Genomic DNA, 21,567 nt, shown 5'->3' on the forward strand with positions numbered 1-21,567 from the left:
ATCGGACCCAAGGGACATGGATGAGAGAGCGTGCATGGCCTCTAGACAAGCCAGATTTATGACCAGAGAGTGGCGCTTCAATAATTTTTTCTTTGCTCACCCAAAGAGCGTAGTGCTGCTTTAACGTTAATTATATCATCCATCCATTATATCCTTCGTAAAGTACCCATAATTTTCTTTCTCTGATCTTTTGAATAAGTTGATGAAGACATAAAGAGACTATGACTCCTTTCTTGACTAAAGCTAAGTAATCTATTGTGTGTATATATATATAATCTCTTGTAATAGATAAAATAATCCATTTAAATCTGTTTGGATCACAATCATCTTCAAATTTATGTATTCAAAAGATCCATATTTTCATTTGTATCTTTATATAGATTGGATTTTTTTTGTAACAGGAGTCATATTTTTAATCAAACTTTTTCTTTTGATACACTTACAGACTCACATGCAGTTATAAGAAATCACACAGAGAAATCCAATGTACCCTTTACCCAGTTTCCCCCAGTGGTAACATCTTGCAAATACGATTTCACAGCCAGGATGTTGACATGGATGCAGTCAAGATCCGGAACATTTCCATCACCACCAGGATCCCTCCTACTGCCCCTTTTTAGCTGCCCCCTCTTCCCTTCATAGTGTTTGTTTAACTATAGTTTGCACACTTTGGACATCTGGTTGTTTCCAGGTTTGGGCTATTATTAATAAAGCTGCTACAAACATTCATGTACAGGTTTTTGTGTGAACATAAGTTTTCATTTCTCTGGGAGAAATGCCTAGGAGTATAATTGCCGGGTTGTATAGAAGTTGCTAGTTTAGTTTTTAAAGAAACTGCCAAGCCGTTTCCAAAGTTCCAAACTGTTTCCATTTTATATTTCCAGCAGCAATGGAGGAGTGATCCAGTTTCTCCATATCCACGCCAGAATTTGGTATTATCACTATTTTTTGTTTTAGACATTCTGATAATTGTATAGTGGAATCTCACTGTGGATTTATTTTGCATTTCCCTAATGGCTAATGATGTTGAACATCTATTCTCGTGCTTATTTGTGCGTGTGTGTGTGTGTGTGTGTGTGTGTGTATGGTTGTGTCTGGGGGAAAAAAGCATTAACTTGTTCATTTCATATACTTCGTTCTCATGTCATTAGCCTTAATATGTGGAGAAAGTCAATGCTGGCCTCAGAGGAGAAGCTCAGTAGAGATTTTCAGCACACCAGGCAAGGAAAAGTAGAAATGTTATTTTGAGCTGGATGTCATTCTTAGCTAAAAGGGGAAAAAAATTGTTTTGTGTAAGCGTCAATGTAACACAGTATAACAATAATACAGATTATTGTTTTCTACCCCCTCGCAGGTCTAGTCCTTTTACCTCATGTAATGTTAGGAGTTTTTGTAGCCATCTTAAAGACGTTGTTATCTTTGGCAGAAGCATGGTGGCTTGGCTCAGGAAGCAGGCAGTAACAATGATATCAGTCCCTTTTTATTTTTCTCTTCTCCTGGAACACGATGTTACCTAGAATACATGAGAATCTGGCAGAGGGTTGTATTTTCTTCCCCTGTATTCCTTTCACACCATCTGTTTGGGTGTGCTAGAATCCACTGGAATGTCTTTACAAGGTGTCAAAACTCCGGGAACTCCACTCCATTTGGCAGCAGCGAGAGAAAGGATGAAGTGATCACGGGAGTCGTATGGAAGGGAGAACCTGGGGGAGTGTCTGTCCCAATTACAAAAGAGACAATTTACGGCGTGATAGAGTCCAAGGTTAGTGTCACTTCTCTCAGGATCTATTTCTGATCAAGGTCTCAGGAATGGATGCCATGGAGGTTCTCTCGTTTTTCAATGAGGGAAGCGTCACGTGAGGCTGCCTACTGTTCCAGAACCATCCCTGTGCCTGCCTGGAATGCCCTCAAAGAGAAAAACGCAGATGCGCATTCGACGGCCTGAGAAATCCCCAATTTGGTGCAAGTCCATTTTTGTCATGGGTTAGAAATCCAGCTTGTCTCTAAGTCATTTCAAAGGCAGAATTTTAATTTTGTTTATTAAAAATATAGAAAAACAAAACAAGACAAAAGCAATCCCTCATCCCCCGAAACTTGTTTATAAACTGTATCATGTGAAAATACAACTTGGAAAGAATTCTAGTTTGACTCTAACCCGTTTGTTCACAAGCTCATGGAATAACATGGTTCTTGGATTCATTAACTCTTATTTATAAACTTAAGGTTGTTTTGGAACAGGAAGCATAACATTTACTAAAAAGAACATTGAAATGTATTTGTCTTTTTAATTAAAAAAATACTAAGAAATGAAGTCTGCAAAACACAAAATCTTAATATTGCAGTAGGATTTTCCCTCATTAAAAATATATATCAAACCATTGTCTGATTGAAACTAAACACAGTTAAACGTATATAGATATAAATTATATAATTTACATTTATTATACTTAATCCAGGTACACATGCAAACACATTTGTGTGTATAAATTATGTATGAAATACTCACAGCTAAAATTTCTGTGGCTATATTTGAAACTGTGACATCAGAGATAGGCTTAAAACACGTTTAATTACATTACCAGCGTGTATAATCAGAGTTAGAACTACTGATAGATTTTGCTGACAAGAATTATGGAAAGTAGCAGCTAATTCAGGATTGTTCTATTACAGATATTACAGGGGAAGCAAGTCTGGAGAGTGGATTTAGAATTCCATATTGTTCACTTTTTGTGGGAATTTTATTATTTAAAAAAGCAAATTTCTTAAGTAATTTAGGCAAGGAAACTAGAATAAAACAGTCATCATTTTTGATATCTGTGATTTTCCTCTTATATTCTTGTTGCTGAAATTCATCATAGGCCACATAAAAATGTACAAAATGTATCATGTAAAATATATGTAAGTACACAATACACCCATTTCTTATCTTTCATAGGAAGCTTATAAAAATGGTATTTTAAATTGATACAAGAAAATGCTAAAAGGTGTTGAGTGCAGACTACTGAGGAACCCTTTCTCCTTTAAATCCCACAGGGCTCTGTGGCCAATGTTTGTAAGACCCCAAAATATCCATGTTCATATTTTCTCCAAGCTATGCATCAAAAGGATGGGAGGAAACTTCTTTGAAACATAGGTGTCTTAAGTGTCCTTTTAAAAAGTTCATTTCATTTACAGCTTGGAAATATCTTCGATGGAAATGGGTAATTTTTTGCAACCGTGGCAAAAAGTGATCTTCTTTGACTAGAATCTTTAAAATTTCTCTGAACCAAACCACCTTGCTGAAATAAATGTACTTTCTGGGTTACATGATCACTCTAAAAAAAAAAAAATGAGTGGGCACAGTGTTTGAAATGATATTTAGTAAATTAACATCATTACCAGCAGCTAATAGAAATGGGCGTCAGCAGCTGCGGCTTTGGAGTGTTCCAAACACTGGGTATTCTGCATTACAGACCTTTAAAAGGTGCTGATTCACTCGTACCCATTTGTATCTTCAAAATTCTCGCCTTATAGGCCATTAGCACATCTCATCTATTATTAGGGTTTCTGGATCCTCAAGAACGTAAGCCAGGATATGGAGCAATCCTGCTGCTGATTCCAACGTGTGTCTCACCGGTCTTGGGGTTCGGGGTCTGGGAAGGTCCCGTGTCAGAAACCTGTGTGCATTGCGGGCAGCCCACGTTGAAGTTAGTCAGGGGTCTCCCCTGACTCAGAGAAACTTCCCTGCCTGTTGGTGGGACTTCTCTGATCCTGGCAGATAAGCCAGACTTCGCAAAAGAGCAAATGGAATTTCATGCCCTGGTCCCCTCGGCCAGCATTTCTAGAGTTTAGGTTGGGCTTAGGTTTGCTGTGGGATATTTCAGCTTGGAATATAGTCTGGCTCTGGGTGACTCTCAAGGGTAAGCCCCGGAGAACACATGCAAAGCAGTAGCCGGAAACGAGGAAAACGTTCAAGTTCAGAATCCGTGGTGGCAGTGAAACGTGACTGTTTTGCAAGTCATGGGGGAAATCTGAGAGCCCAGTGAGTAAAGGAAGTCTCTGCAAATGTGAGCGAATGCATTCCAGTTCTCCTGTTATAATCATTGGGGTCTACTTGTAAGTGATTAGTCAAAGGTGGATAACATCATCAAATACATTAACATATTGTAAACAGATCGGGTGGACAGAATGAGAGAGAACAGATGGCCAGAGATCACTTCCAAGCTACTTCCAAAGGCTGGTGGTCCAAGAGGGAAAGATTCTGGGGCTGTCACAGCTGAGCACAACTCATTCATTCATTCATTGCACCATTTACCGAGTGATACCACGGACTCCGCTCCAAGCCCTTGTCCAGTCTCTTGGGATTCATAGCAAACTACAACAAAGGCAGACAAAATCCCCGCCTTGTCGAAACTTTTACTCGCAAGCCCAAGCACATTATTAAAACGTTTGATACTCGTAAATAAATAAGTTCTTTTCAAATTATTAAAAGTTAATAAAAAGTCAGAAAAATTGCTGTTCAAATAGCAAAGCGTTTCATTTCATAATATGCAAGAATAATACTGCTTAGTGTATAAAAAGAAAAAGATTTACAAATAAAGTTTGGCTTTCTGCTTTCAAAAAGGAGCTGGCTTAGAAATGGGGGTTGCAGGTAAGCAACTTTTTAAAATAAATAAAACTAAAAAGCAACTTCCAATAACTTTACTACCAACTTCTTAACTGGGTTCTAATCTCCCCGGTTTTTTTTTTTGTTTGTTTTTTGTTTTTTAATATGGAAGTTGGAACTTCTTTTAAATGTGACCGGAAATTTTTGTCTAGTATTTTATTTCTGAGACGCTCATGAACTGGTCACGACTGTGTGCAGTCATTGCATATTTCAATAAACAGGATATTGATTACCGAGGCAGTATAAGTGGAAAAACAGCAAAGGAAATCAGAAACAAGTTTATAAATAGCACAGAAATATTATTTGAACTTTATGCTTTTTTACCTCATAATATCTGTTTCTTTATTTTACAATAAAGGAATAGAAGAGCAGGTTAAACAATTTCCTCTGGGGCCATCTAAGCGCCTAAGTAGAGTAGGGAGCTGAGAGCAGTCAACTTCATATCATATGAAAAAATGTGTGTGTTTTACCCAGTTTGACTCTAATGAAGGAACAGATTTTGCTCACTTTGGCTCCTTTCCTCCATAACCTCATCTGCTTCTCAGAAAGTCTTAATTGGTGTGCAGTTCAAATAGCACAGAGCAAGGACTCGGTGAGCTTGTGGTTTATATCATGGGAGAGGTGTTGCAAACGCCAGCTTGTTTTTCACGAGTAGAATACAGATCGACTCCCTCTTTCCTTGATGAATTTGAGGTCATTCCATAAGTGAATAAATCAACAAATGAATAAATGAGTGGAGAATAAATACGGACAGAGTTGCTCAATGTCCTTGCCAATGTTCCGCTCAGGTTCCCATCCAGCCAACCTTAATTCATTCGGGAGCCAGTGAGCCACTCACAGAAATGAGAGGGAGTCCCACCACCAGCCGTCCCTGGTCTGAGGTGGGGACCGACCGAGCAATCACAAAGGAGTGGGACCGGTAGCACATCTGAGGAACATGCGGGGATCTGGGGGGCAAGGAAGGGTATCCGAGTGCCTGGTTGGGGATGAGAAGTGTGGGTGGTCAGGGAAGGCTTTGCAGAGACGCTAGCATATCATCTTTCAGAGATCTGAGTGGTCTTCCCGTGGACAGGAGCAGTAATGCATGCAGAGACAAAGAAGCAGGAGCGGTCCCAGAGGGAATCACAGGCGTTTCTGGTGCTTTTCATTCATTCGTGCGGATTCAGATTTCCATCCAGCATCTATCTATCTCCTTTTTGTTCTGCCTAAAGAGTTTTCTTTAACACCCATGGAGTTGTAGGGATGCTTGTGGTAATTCTCTCAGCTTTGGTCTGTCTGAAAAAGCCTTATTTTCACCTTCAGATTTGAAATATATTTTGGAGGTACTGACATTTTTTTTCTATCTTTCGGTACTTTAAATATGTTTATCCATTGCCTCTTGGCTTGCACGGATTTTCACAGGAAAATTCTTATTTGTGTTCCTGTGTATATAATGTATCGATTTCACTTGGCTGCTTTTAAGATTTTCTTTTTAGCCCTGGCTTTCCGTAATTTTTTTTTTTCTTTTAAATGAGCATTGGGGTTGTTTTCTTCATGTTCTTTTTGCTTGGGGTTTATCGAGCTTCTTGGATCTGGAAGTCTATTACTTTCATCAAGTCTGAAAATATTTTGGTCATTGTTACTTCAAATATTCTTTAAGTCCCCTCCTTTCCTATCCTGAATTCCCAAGTACGTTGGACTTTCGGTATTTTCCATAGATCACTAGTACCCTGTTCATTGTGTTTCAATTTTTCTTCTCTCTGTGCTTTATTTTGGATAGTTTCCAATTCGCTGCTCGCTTCTTCTATGTTCACGTTTTCTTCTTACCTTCTCGAACACTGAGAGCATATTTAAGGTATCTGTTTTGACATGCTTATCTCTTAATTACATCATTTCTGCCATGTCTTGCCCCATTTCTATTGATTGATCTTTCCCCTGGGTATCCAGGATCATAGTTTCCTTCTTCACGAGCCTGGCAGTTTCGGATTGGATAATGACATTGTGAATTTACTTTGTTGCATTTTAGCTTTTGCTGTGTTTCTTTAAATGTGTTGGACTTTGTTCTGGCATGCGGTTAAATTACTTGGAAGCTCCTTGATTCTTTCAAGGGTTGTTTTAAGATTTGTTAGATTAGTTCCAATATGCCTTTGGTCGAAGTTATTTGAGCTCTATTACTAAGGCAAAGGACTCGACCTGATGTCCAATATATTACTCGGTTTTTCTGTTGTGGTTTATGGACGCATTCAACCTACTGTTTTCCAGTGTTTTCTTCACTGGCCTTGGGTAATTTCCTCTCAAGCATGCAATGGGACTTTTTTACAGATTTTTGGAGCTCTTTCTCTGTCTGTCTGTCTCCCTCCAGCACTTCCTTCTCCAGTACTCTGCTCTGTATATTCTACAGAAAAAGAACTGAACTCCAATCTTTGTCCTCTCCATTCCAGTGAGAATTCTGGGATTCATTTGGGTTCCCCCTTTTTGTACTGTCACATGGAAACTGTCTCCAGGCAATAGGACGGGGCAATGGTAAGTCCCACTTAGTTTCTTTCCCTTCATGTATTGCCTATTATTCAATGTCTGAAAGCAATTGTGTCATATATATATATATATATTTTTTTTTCCTTCTAATTTTTCTAAGGCAGGAGGATAAATCCAGTTTCTGTCTTCCATGTGGTTGAAAACATTGTTTTTCTTAAAACTTTTTTTATTATGGAAAATTTCAAACATACATATAGGCAGATAGAACAACATAATGAATCCCTGTGTACCCATCATCTAGCCTTGACAATTATCAACTCATGCCCAACCTGCTTTCATCAATACATTGTCCTCTTTCTCCTGGGGAAGATTATTGGGATTTCTTTGAAGCAAATCCCATGTATTTGATAATTTCATTTGTAAATATTTCAGTATGCATCTCCAAAAGATAAGAGCTCTTTTAAAAGGCATAATAACCACACCAGCATTATCATGCTTACAAAAAACTAATCACAATTCCTTAATACTGCCAATAGTTAGACAACATAACATTTCATGTTTTCCTAGAGGGGAAGGATACTTGAGTAAAATATTCCCAATGATGATACCCTAGGGTATGGTCATATCTGAACTTGAACTCCCCCCCTCTATTTCTAAACTCTTTTCTGCTCAAATTTATCCTTCCCCCAGCAAAGAAATATCCAGGAGCTCCTTTTCTTCCTTCTGCATTTCCCCACCCGATTCAAGCTCCCTCTCCTCCTCTTGTCTCCTCAACCCCGGGTCCTAGTGCATAGCTGGCAGGTGAGAATCTTTAAAGAGAAAGAGAACATTGTGATATTGCTTCCAGCTGTGACATCATATAAGAGAGAGTTACAGGCAGTTTTAGTAAGAAAATGTAATGCTCACTCTGTATCGCGATTCCAAGTGAGAGAAGACGGTGTAGAAGTGTCTCTGAGAGGTTGTGTTATAATTGCTTTGCTTTGCCTGTAATCATAATATTTAATTTATTTTGAAATTTCAAATTGCTCAAAGGAAGTCATGAGATCTTATATTTATCAGAAATGGTTACGGGTTTGAAAAGTTTGAGCAACTCCAATTCATATCAAGCGAGATCCCCTCGCCTTTCTAATATAAACCAAGACTGGCCTTATTAAGTGTGATTTCGGGGGAACAAAAATGGTTCCTCCTCTTCCCCATCCACTCTCCACTCCCAAACGTCCTCACCTGTTCTGGGACACTTGAAATTTTCTGTGTTTGAGAAAAAGACCACAGATAAAAAGAAGCGATTTTTTAAAAACAGCGTTACTGATATACAATTCACATACCATGCAACTCACCCACTGAAAGTGTAAAATTCAGTGGTTTTTAGTGTATTCGCAGATCTGCGTAACCAAAACCACAGTTGATTTTAGAACATTCTCATCATCCAAAAAGAAACCCAAACCCATTAGCAGCTCCCTCCAATTTCCCTCCAACCCTCCCAGCCCGAGGCAACCACCAACCTACTTTCTGTCTGTACAGATTTGCCGACTCCGGACATTTCATATAAACGTAATCATACAACATGGGATCTTTTGTGGCTAGAAAGGGAAGTGATTGGAAGTGATTTAAATTCATATTAAGGAAGGAAAGAGTCCTTTCTATCTCTTTAAATAGGCTTTCGATTGGGGGAGGCATCGATGCTTTTGGTAATAGGAGCTGGTAAGAAAAGGAAAAGCCGAGTGAGCGGAGAGGGGTGGTCCTCACGTCACACTGTTGGCCGGGGCAGGCCCTGGCTGTCAGCACGGGACATCGAAGCTTCCAGATGATCATTCAGATGTTGGCATAAAGCGAGAAGGACTTGCTGAAGCGGCACCATGTATAGATGCAGGTAAACCCCAGTTACTGTCTGTCACATTCATAAATACTGCAAATGAGACTTATAATTAGCCCTCACTTAACTGACAGCTCACCTTGGCTTCTCGCGGGGCTGCCTCCAGTTCCAAAGCGCCTCTTTCCCCTACCGTGGCTTGTAACGCCAAGCGCCGAAACAATGTTATGCGGGCTATTTGCCCGATCAGGCCAGGTAACGGGGCACCGGGCTGTCATTTTCATCATGAGGAAACAGGTCTTTTGGTGTAATTTTCCTCCAGTAATTATTCTCTCTGTGATTTTTAGACTTTGTGTCATGTTGTGAATGCAACATGTTCGACGGCATTCCTGCCGAGGAAATATCTTCTATGATGGGTAAGCAAATATCATCTTTCATTAAAAACATCAGAAAAATTTCATCTGAAACTTCTGAACAGCCAGGGGGAGGAAAACTCCTAATGACAACAAAAAGCCCGCTTATGCCAAAATCCACATGAGAGTCCTTACCGAGCAGGCTGGGGAAGTAGCCTTGCTGGTCATTCCGCCAGCCTGTGGGCTCGGGGTCCGCTCTTCTGTGAGCCACGGCGCCTTCTGAGAACATCGCTTTCTAGTCACCAAATGGTGTTACTTAACCAGTGATGTGTAGCAAATTGGAACACTTTCCTAAGCCAGGAGTTTGAGAACTCAGGTTTGCATTCTACACATCCTTCTTTCTCTTCTGTCTTTTCCTATGTAGATGCACGTCTCTTCAGAAGCCTCTCAAGGTCTTTGCAGCGTGAAGCAGTGAAAAAATGATCACCTCCTTCTCTTTGGTGAATGAGATAAAATCTTGATACTCTCCTTCTAGGAGACAGACGATGCCTGAAAGAAAACGCGATTCTGAAAATCTTAGCAAGAAAGCCATAAGCTCTTTTGCTGTAAGTGAAGTTACAGAGGGATTAAGATTGAATCATGATGGGGATGTGAATGTCTAGAATTCTCCAACACTGCTGGTGGAGGAATAGAAAGGTTGGGCTGCTTTGGACCGCTCTTGGGCAGTATCTTAAAATGTCAAACTTGGGCATCCCCTATGATACGGAAATTCTACTCTCAGATACACATATACCCGTAGACAAACACACACACACACACACACACGAGAAACAAGTGCATACCAACTAAAGACATATGTAAGAATGTTCTTACTAGCTCTCTCACAATGGCAAAAAACTGGAAGCAAACCAAATGTCCATCAACAGGAGAAAGGATGAATAAATTTTGGCGTTCACGCAATGGAACACAACACAGCAATGAGAAGAACAAACCACGGAGACACACAACAATATAAATGAAAAATGAATCTGGCATGATTTTGAGTAAAAAAAGCTAGAAAGAACTGAGTCCATACTAGATGGTTCAATGTAGGTGATTGTGAGTGGGCAAAAGTAATCACTGATGGTAGAAGTCAGAGTTGTGTCTCCTCAGGGGGAGAGCAGTATTGACTGGGGGAAGGGCATATGGGAACCTTCTGGGGGGGGGGGCTGGAATTATTCTACGGTCTTGATTTGTGTGGTAGTCACACGGTGTATTCACATGTAAAAATTTACCAGTTGGTAGCTGTAAGATGAGTGTTCTCTACTATAAATATACACGCAGAGCCTAGCTATAAAAGGATATGTTACAAAGATGGGGCCAGAAGAGATCTGAGAGCTGGATCACAGGTGAGAGCGGCTTATTTGGCTTGGTTCTTTTGCCCATGCAATGCGGCCATCATGGATCACTGCTGACTCTCCTCTTCTTTTTGGGTTGCATGAAGTTCGCCTCACATAGAAAGAAAGAAAACACGCAATGCCTAACCCGATACACTGTCTGAAGTCTGTATTAGAAGTTACATTAGATGTTCACTACATTTGAAAATGCAACAACTGTACAGAAAAGCGCGTTTGCTGTTACTTCACTCTGAGGGTTGCCTTGAAAGACAGTTTTGAATTTGACACTGCTGACCACCTCCCTCTATTTTCACTGCATTTCAACATATATGGAGGGTGAGTTCCGTGTACCTGTTGGACTCCTAGGCCAGGGACCGAGGGTGAAATTGGACACTGGAGTGAGATATCAGAGATGCAGGTGTCCTCTGTGATGGTGTAACAGAAGAAGCCAGAAAAGTGGAGGGAGTGAGGAGGGGAGGGCCAAGCACAGACCCTTGGCCATGAGCCTCCACGCAAGGGAGTGGAGGAGCGAGGATCTTGGGGAGAAACCTGTCTCACGTGCAGGTCCCTTGATTCCTGGTGCACATTTCTAAAGCTTCCATTCCCAGTTTTTGCTCCTCTCTGTATTTTCTCTCTCCAGAGAGCTCATTTGTTTGAATGATGCCAATTTTCTGCTAACATCTTCCATCTCCACACTTCCCACCCTGCCTTCACCCCCAGACTCCAGCCCTAAACCTTTTTCTCTCACTCAGTCTGCACGTTGGCGGTTTACCACAAAGCATGTATGGAAGGTGTTGGGCTACATAGGGTCAGGTGAATAGGAACATCTCACGGAAAGCTAAGGATTGAAAACGCAATGAAAGAAGATCCTAGAAGAACTGGAGAGGCTTAGTTTTGGAAAAGTGAAGGAGCAGAGAAGTGATCAATATGGAGACATTTGGAAACAGAAATGTGCCTGCCTGTTTGCCCTCCCATCTGCTGAGTTCTGCCCACAACCAGTGCTGGCACTGACGTAGGCTGCACTGTTGACCTCGTGCTGTGCTGTATGCTTATGTATATTTCCTCATTTAATTCTCATTAACAACCCTAAGAGTAGGCTGCTGTCAGTTAGCCTTTCTAGAAGGGAAACTGAAGCATAAAATGGTTAAGTAACTTATTTCAGGCATCACGGCGGAGGCGTGCTGGAACCAGGCTGTGGATTCAGTTTGCTTGTGTTCTGAGTTCGTAACCATTAGGCTGCAGTGCCTCTTTCTACACACACACACACACACCTGTTTGCACGCCCTCTTGGTACTTCATGGGGCCCTTCCTCGCCCCTCTGCTCGCTCACACTGTATCTGTCTCTATGGTCTCGGGATTCTTTGTTTCCTACTTGGTTTTGCAGCCGGAAGACCATTCCAGGGGGACCATTTTGCAGATGGTCAAGCAGGTGGAGATGGGAAGCACCCCGGTCTACTCTGTCCTGATGGCAGCATGAAGAAACAGGGTCAAAGATGGGAAAAGTAAGTTGAGGCTGGAGCTCAGACGGCCTTAACTTCAAGAGCGAGGAGTTAAGAAAGAATTTAATTGGCAGTGAGGAGCCACTGAATGGGCTTCTGATGAGAGGTGAGCTGCCTGAGCTCGTGAGAGACGAGCCTCACAGGTGGTGTGGGTGGATCCGAGGGGACGAGGGTGCATGAGAAAGGCCAGTCGAGGACTTTTGTGACAGGCCAGGCGAGGCACCGACCTGGTGGGATGAGCACAAGCAGAGCAGAAAAGAGAGGGGGAAGCTTCGAGAGAAACAACTTGTCCCAGAGGTCCTGGTGGGGAATGTATTTATCTGGCTTCCAAGAGAGCTTGTAGAAAAGAATATCTCGTTCATTTAGCACTTAATCAAATCTGGGTTCACGAGCTGAGCCTTCAGAGGCCCTTCGTGAATGATGGCAGCTCACTGCAGCCATCTTTTCACCCCACTACTTGATTCTCCACCATGGGGAGCTGGTCTTGCTGTTCCACAGACATGCTGTGATTGAGGTTGGATTTTAGATTCTCTTCCTAACTTCTCATGCCCTCTCTTTTCTCCAGCTATTCCAAATACATTTTAAACTCCATTCACCACCCCCAACTGTTGCACTGATTATACCTACACTTACATATTTCCCTCTCTTCTGAATTCCCCAAGACCCTGCAGGCTCTTCAACAGTATCTCCGGCCTCGTGTTTTCCCTCACTGCTTGGAGAACGGTTGGCAGCTGCCATGTTTTGTGCTCCCTCCATTACCCCCCACAAGGCCCAGCCTGGCCTGGAGCGTATGACATGCCTCCAGACTCCTTGGCTGATGTGCACACGTAGAGAAACCAGTTTCCATATGGAGTTTTGATGCCGCAGTTAGTTCTAACAGCCCAGTTTCCAACCAAAGGCTTTTTGGATAAGGCAAGGAGAGGTAATTGGAGATGTGGTGGTGTGGAGCAGGGCAGATGGGAGAGGACATTGGCTGTGAGTGCACATGTGCTTTGCTGCACCCTGCTTTTCCTTGTTCCCGCAAACTCGGGACCACACTTGTTCTAGATGACTAACTGGCCTCTCCATTGGCTTTGGGGAAAGAGTGATCCCAAGGTCAGCCCAGCGAGAGCAAATAGCAGTGAATGCTTTGGACTGAAGCAGAGGAACAATTTGCATGAGTGCCCATGACCAAGACACTGATGGCAATTAGGAAAGTTGCCGTCTTTAGAAATGCTCATTTTAGAGCTCCATGATGGGGATGAGCCCATGCTGCGTGAACACTTCCATTCTGGTGTGTGTGCATAGCACCCGTTCCCCAGGAGACGCATGAGAGGGGCTGGCTTGGTGCTTCTTGATTGGTCACACGGGTTGCTATTTGGTTAGTAAGTACTTAGATAGGGCTCACTATCTGTGTTTAAAATTGTCAGCTCCTTTCATTCTCACAACTGAGGTAGATAATATTACTATCATTGTCCCTATTCTAATATGGGATAACTGAGGCACCAGAGATTTTAATAGATTGCCCAAGTTGACATGGCCAGAGGGTAGACAGGCATTCTAGCTCCATGGTCTCTGCTCTTACAACCACTCTGCGCCGTTTTTACCATTACTTGTGCTGAGAAAGTTTTAGCTGCTTGGAGACAGAGTGATGTTGAGGTCACTAGGTCCCTGGGGGAGGGGAGCAGGCAAGGAAAAAGGTGGGGAATGATGGCAGCCAAGAGAAGAGTCAAAGGCCAAGACATCTGCCCTTATTTTACAATTAACCTACGGTCTGGCTGGGTGGTAGAATTGTCCTTCCCCACTTTTCACTGGGGAATCCTCAAAGCCAACCCCAGATATTAAAAAGCAGCAATTAGACATTATTGTCCTTGGTAGTCCATCATCCCTGTTCGCTGACAGGAAGGAACAGATGCTGCGTGAAGATCACGCTGTCATGGAGATTGTGGGACGATTTGGGCTTGATGGATGTCACTCCCTCACGGCTGCTCCAGGCAGACAACCTGGGATGAGGCAGGCACAGGAGGTCTCTTATCGGTTGCCTTTTCAATCTAGACGACTTGAGCTTTCCAGGAGTTGAGCCGCCTGTGAGGAAAGCCTTTCAGCGGTGGTGCTGTGTTTGGGATGCTTTTTGGAGCAGATCTTTTGTCAAAATTAATGCCACACTTGTGGAAACACAGCGACATATCTATTAATGTGATGAAACTCTTCACAGACTAGCATTTTCTGTTTTTCTTGGAGATGAAGAGCCATTCCTTGGATGAAGACACTTTACGACTCCTCTGGTCCCTCTCAGGTGGTTCAAGAGATAGCCATTTTGTGTGGCAAATGGTAAATACCTAAAACAGTCGTCCTGACAGGGCAGAGAGCCTGGAGCCCTTCATGGAGCTTCTCGGAAAGTCGGGAGCTTAAGGTTGGCGTATTCACTGAGGGAGAAGGTGGCTTCCTTTTTTATATAATCTGAAGGGTGTGGAAGTCTCTCTGTGTCCCCAGTCTCTACCCATCTAGGCTGACAAAGTATTTCATGTTCCTCCCATTGGAGCTCTGACACTTTGGGTTAAGACATCACAACTTCAGGAGTCCCCTCCTTTACAATGAGGCTCTGGGGGGAGTCTGGCGTGTGCGTGTGTGTGTGTGTGTGTAGTATACAATATGGATGCTATGGCTACGTTACTATTACTACATAGTCTTAGAAACCACAGAGTTCCATCAAATTGCATTGAAAACCTTCCTGTGTGATCTGCATAACTGACTTGCCTTGTAGCAGGGGGTTATCCTGGGACTCACGGTAACCGAAGTGATGTGGGAGCCGAGAACAGCCACGGGGAGGGAAAGGGGGTCTATCTGTACGGAACAGAGTTGACCCCAGAAGAAAGACTTCTTGCCGTGTCATCTCCTCCGCCTTGAACTACAGAGAACTACAGAGAAAGAGGCAGACCTGTGGGAAAAAAGGGAGAGAATCGAAAAGCACTGTCACATTTGAGTCTAAACTCCCTTTGGAAGATTTGATGCTTGTCAATGCCACATAAACTCTCGGTTTGGGTATGTGTAGGGGGCATCTATTTTATCTGTGCAGGCGTGATAACTTGCTTATTTACGGGTGGGATTAGCTGCTTTGGTTGTTTGCCTGGTGAAAAGGTTTTACATGAACATAAATGAATGTCAGTTAAGACCGAAGGGACACTGGCGCACATCTGTCATGAGAATCGCAGTGCTAACTCTGCGAGAACACTCGTCAGCCCCCGGAGCACACGGCTTTTTGGGGCGTGCCTGCTCCCCATCTGCGTGGCTCCCCCTCAGCCCAGGGAGATCCCAGCTGGGGGGTCAGGCTGCCTACCTGCCGTTCCGCTGCCCTTGCTCCCAGAGCCAGCTGAGCTCCTGCAGGAGGCACTGGAGTTCACCACTGGGGGGACTGGCCTCCGATCGGCTCCTGTCCTGATGAATGGGTCTTCTTAAGACTCCATCGGGGAACCGTGTTTCCACTTCTGGTGGCTGGATCTCTGTCTTGTCCCCTGGAGCCAAATGCCTTATCCAGGCCTTTCTCATCTTTTCCATGTTCTCCTCTTCTGTGTTTCTTTCACCCCTACCTCCTCAGAGCATGAATCTGTCTCCAAAACATGTGCTGGGACTAGAGCTCTACCAGCACCTACAAACTAGCCTACCATCCACAGAACAAAGTCTGTCCCTTGATCCCTCACTGCTAGGTTTGCCTGCCTACCAGAACCTTCCGTTGCTAGAGCTCTTATATACAGCTTGCTAGGCTGTAACACTGTGTCTCACCGGTGCCTTTAATGTATAAATCAGACTTTCTGGAATTGAGCTTGGGGATTTGCCTGTTTATCAGCGCTGAGGTTGAGACCTGTGGGTGTAGACCAGTGGCTCTCATGCTCGGGTGGGCATTAGAATCAGCTGGAGGGCTTATTACAACACAGGCTTCTGGGCCCCCTCCTTAGAATTTCTGATTCAGGTCTGGGGTAGGGCCTGTGAATCTGCATTTCTAAGTTCCCACCTAATGCTGATGCTGCTGATTTGGGACCCACACTTCGAGAAGCACTGGTCTAGATTGTCTTCATGCTGTCTGCCTGATGGAGGTTTCTCTCAATTAGCTATGGCTGGGCTTTTCTAGCCCTGCTTCTTCACCCAGGAGGTCGGACCAGGGGATCCTTCCGGCGTCGACCTTTTGTGCCTGTTGTATAATGAGGTATTATCAGGCTTTATCCTGATTTTCCCTGCAACTGGATCCCGGGCTTCAGAATGAAAACAGGGGAGGCCCTGGCTTCCAGGAACTGAAGGGTTAACTAGAGACAGCTAGAGGAACGCAACTAAAACAACAACAACAGAAACAACTTGAAAGTCACTTTCTTGATTCAGAGGCCTCTGGCTTTTATTCCATCCAGGTGGAGGAGGACGTGAAGAAGGCTGCCTTGTTTTGGGGGAGGGAGCTCAGTCTCCAGACGGGGCTGCCGGAGAAGGGGACCGTGGAAGCCATAGCTCTGCTTCTTCTGCCTGAGAGCAGCGTTCAGATCTGGTTCACAGCCTTCGTATCAACAGGTATGTTCCGGGGTTTCCAGGCGCTCCACATGGCCTTGGTTTTGGCTTTCCTGGACTGACACACGTTAGTCCGGTTGGGGTCCTGGAGCTGGTGGAAGCTTGGAGGAAGGCACATCTGTTCACTTCCTGTCCTGCCTGATCCAGGGGAGCTGTTTGCACGAAGCATGGTGCTTGCTCTTGTAAGCAAAAGCTTATTTATCGGGGTGCGGGGAAATCTGTTTTTATTATTTTAAATTGTAATAGAAAGCACATGAAATGTACTGCCTTAACCGTAATTTAAGTGGTGTGGTTCGGTGGTGAGTACAGTTACACTCCATCTCCAGAATGGTTTTCCTTTTTGCAAAACTGAAACTCCATACCCATTATAAGCAATTGCTCAGTGCCTCCTTCCCCAGCCCCTGGAAACCACCGTTCTCCTTCCAGACGGACTCAGTGCCTCACACACCTGGAATCATACAGTGTTTATGTTTTTGTGATTGGCTTATTTAACTTTGCATAATATCCTCTAGGTTCATCCCTGTTGTAGCAGATGCCAGAATTTCCTTCTTTTTAAAGGCCGAATAATATTCCATTGTATGTGTATTCCACATTCTGCTTACCCATTCATCTGTCAATGAACACTTCGGTTGCTCTCACCTTTGGCGATGGCGAACGATGCCGCCATGGACATGGGGGTGCAAATATCTCTTTGACTCATTGCTTTCAATTCTTTTGGGTATATGCATGCAAATGGAATTGTTAGATCATAGAATAATTCTAGGTTTAATTTTTTGAGGAAATGCTGTACCGTTTTCTATAGTGACTACATCATTTTATATTCCCACTCACAGTATATAAGAGTTCCAATAGAGGAATTTACTTTGCTTCTTTCAGTTGACCTGGCTTCCTTGAGCTTCTGGTATAGTCCTTGTCCTAGAGAAGGCTGAAATACTGAGATGGGTAGATCCTGGCAGAAAACACACGGCACACTTAAGGGGTAATTGAAGAGGGGTTAATGAAGGGATAATGCAACATAGTTGAGAATAGGGTTAAGGAAAGCAATGAAAGGGGTGCCCAGCTGGCTCAGTCGGTTAAGCGTCTGCCTTTGGCTCAGGTCATGATCCCAGGGTGCAGGGATCAAGCCCCATGTTGGGCTCCCTGATCAGTAGGGGGCCTGCGTCTCCCTCTCCCTCTGCCTGTCACTCCCCCTGCTTATGCTTTCTGTCTCTCAATTAAATGAATAAAATCTTAAAAAAAAAAAAAAGAGGGAAGCAATGAAAGATGGTGAAGAAACCAGGGCCCAGCAATGGTGGGGGGCTGCTACCACTTCCATGTCTGAAAAGGTGATTATTCTTGGAACCCAGTGAGTGCTGTAGCCACGGGCCAAGGGACTCTCAACAGGACTGTGGCCTTAGATGGGGGAATGCAGTCACTGTCACACTGCAGCAAGGCAGGTAAAAAACTGGGGGAATAAATGCCCTGGACCTTTCCTTTTCCCATCCTCTGATTGCATGTTAGTTACTCCTGGTTGAAACCAGAGGGCAAGGGAGACCAGCGCTATAAACCACAGAGAACCTTCCCATCACTGAGCAGAGCAGAGAAGAGGGAAGAACAGGCCAGGAGAGCACCCCAGAGAACAGTCCGCATGGTTGGTGCCGGGTCTGCTAAAACTGTGTTCACTCCAGTTCAGCCAAGCAGCTGTCTGTTCGCAGATCTTTGCCTCTGGTGTTGGAATGGGGAGCCTGGAACTGGTTCGGAGAGGGGGCAGGAGTCCTCCTCTGAGTGGACACTCACTTCTCATTGACTCCTTTTTCTGTATTTGCTGCAAATCATGGCAGGCTCTTTTTCAGGGGGACCCTCATTCATTTGTTTCTGACACGGAGCAGTGAGAGCCAAGTTCCTGCATTTGCGCGTCGCATCACACGTCTCAAAGAGCCGCAAGTGAGGCACGGTTCAAATAAGTTGTGATTTGGGGAGCGTGGCTAGTAGGAGTCTGAAGCATGAGGAAGTGGTGTAATTATACTAGTTGTTTGGGGTGGGGGTGGGCTTCATGATTCAAATGTACGGTCTAAGTATGAGGGTGCTGGATTCCTTGCGTGGACAGGAGTGCGAAGAAGCTAATCGTCAGAGCGAAGAGTAAGGAGAACAAGTTGTTCTGAAGAAGGAAGGAAAAGTGAGAGGACCCAGAAGACTAATTTGCCTAGTTTACCATTTTGCAGTTGGTGAACCATTCTGAGATTCCCGTAGCAGGAGACATGGAGAGCTGCCCAGACCTGTGGCCGTGGGCTTCACGGAAGCAAGAAACCCACCTTAGCGGTGGCAGGCGCTGGGCTTTTGGGGCTAATTTCTTACTGCAGCATAACCTACCCCATCCTGACTGACACAGCGCCCCTCCCCATTGTCACTTCCTCTGAAGCTCTCTTCGCCATGTCACAGAGCGGGTTTCCCATGGGGTTTCCTCCAGTATCTGGTCTTGCCTCCATGGCAGCACTTATTCTGTTGTTCATACAGAAACCACTTGAGGACAGGGACTGTCTTTTATTCATTTTTATTTTCCCGGTGCATTTCTATTTTCCCACCTCAGGGCCAAACACAATGGTAGGCCTCCTGACATTTGAACATAAATGGGCTGCGATGGGCCTGCATTAGCTTCTTCTAATTAATCCTTTCTAGGCTGGAGCCTCGAGAGTTGGGGCATCATTACTTCTACTTCTTAAATGTAACATTTCTTAGATGTAGATATGTTTAGTAATATAAAAAAAGAATAATGGCCTATAGTTCCACTGCCCAGATAATTCCTGATGATATCAGGGAAAAAATAATTAAGATGCGTAGCTAGAAAATTCAAATACTAGAAAAAAGTCCCTCTCCTCAAAGGTACAACTCTAAAATAATTTCTTGTGTATGCTTGCAGAAAAGTATGCAAATACGTCTCTTTGTGTGTGTATGTGCACATGCACACAGACGTGTGTGTGTGTGTGTGTGTGTGTGTGTGTGTGTATGTTAAAAGGATCGAGCTATACATACTCTTCCATAGCTTTTCTTCCCCGAACTAATAATGGTATATCTGGTGTATATTCTTCACACCAGAATAACTACCTCATTTTTTAAAGTCGGCACAGTATCCTTGGAACAGACTTATCATAATTTAGGGATGACTGGATTTTTAGATGAGCTTTAGAACACTTTCGAAGGAAGAATGGAAAGTTTCTAGAATGAATGGAAAAAGTCCAGGTGGTGCATGAAGAATGAGAAAGGAAATTGGAAGGAGTAGACACACCCTACAAAAGTAAAAAGTTAGAAGAATGTAAGAAGTAACCTCACAGGTTTGAGGGGACACTTTCCTTTCATTCCTGATTATAGATGTGTTGAATTTTGTGAAAAATGAATACAAAAGCAACAGTAGGGATCAGAATGACCAGAAGGAGAGAGAATCTTGGCAGCAGCCTCTAATATTTACTAGCCTTGAGAAGCATATAGGGAGCTGAGGCCGTCTGGACAACAGTTACATTCGTCATGTCGAGGACTGACTGAAACTCATGGTGCTGTCTTATGGGGGGGGGGAGGACTGGAGAGAGGCTCTAGAAACCTGGAGTCTGTGAGAGAGCATGGCTGTGGCGGCGATCTCAGGCCACAAGTTTAGTCACCGCTGCTTTAAGAGAAGGAAGAAGGAATAGAGTTTATGGCCCAAAGGAGAGACAACTTAATTTGGGGTTAGTTGAGGGGGTTGAGAGGTTAGGTTAATGGCAGTGTGTGTGTGTGTGGGCTTGCACACGCAATGTCAACATTTTGTTTTTAAAGAAAAATAGAGAAAGGAATAGTTACAGAACTGATTTTAAAACACTTGGTGGCACGGTTGGTTGAGCGCCTGACTCTTGGTTTCCGCTTGGTGAACTCAGGGTCGTGAGATGGAGGCTTGGGGAGCCTGCTTGAGACTCTCTTTCCTTTTCCATCTGCCCCATATGCTTGTGCTCTCTCTCTCTCTCTCTCAAATACATAAATAAATCTTTAAAAAACAAACTAACAAAAGTAACCACCCCTCTTCCTACTGTGTCAGACACTATGCGAGGTGCTTACGTAGGAGACTAGCTTCTGTGGCTTGCCCACCCACTGCCCTGTGAAGTAGTTTTCATCCATCTCTCGAGATAAGGAAACTGAGGTGCCACATGTATTTTGAACATATTATGTAGGCCTATTAAAATGGGCGGGTGTTTGATACATGGGGAGAATATTATGTGGGGGACAAGGCTGAACACCTAAAGGGGAATGTAGAAGATCATTCTCTCTCATTTAGTGTGTATGTGTCCAGAAAATAGCCCACGGAGCATGAGTTGAACAGGCAATTGGGACTTTAGAGCACATTGGTTGAGCAGTCACCGAGAAGCCAAGGCAGAGCCGGTCTTTGGGTGTGGTGGTGATTTGCTTTCAGAGAGAGCTATGTCCTGTGTGGTAGGGACACAGCATGGAAGATCTATCAGCGACTGGAGGCAGGTGGGGTTGATGTATCCAGCAGGGTCAGGGAGCCAGATTTGAAAAACAGAACAAAAATGTTGGCCAAAACATGTTTAGGAAAAGGAAGGTACTCTGAGTAAAGGGAAAGGGAAGAGGAGGCCCTCGGGGGAGCTGACAGGGTTGGAGGGAGGATGTTGAAACTCCAGAAATAATGCTATCAAGAAAAGCAAATGTTGTTTAGTGCAGAGGAAAAGAGGTCTGGCGGGGAGTGGAGGTCAGTGAGCAAAAGCACACAGCTGAAGGGGGCTCATCCTTGTAGGGTGATGGAGGTGCACGTGGTAAATGGGAACCATTCTCTTTTCTGAGTGCCGCTCTGATTCACCCTGAAACTCTTGTCCACACCTCCCCACATATGGAGAGTCTAGAGAGGAACGGAGAGCCTGAAATGTTTGAAGTTATACAAAATCAC

The sequence above is a fragment of the Ursus americanus genome, chromosome 19 (genome assembly GCF_024610735.1).
Source record: "Ursus americanus isolate L20-20 chromosome 19, mUrsAme1.1.p, whole genome shotgun sequence".
Classification (NCBI taxonomy): domain Eukaryota; kingdom Metazoa; phylum Chordata; class Mammalia; order Carnivora; family Ursidae; genus Ursus; species Ursus americanus.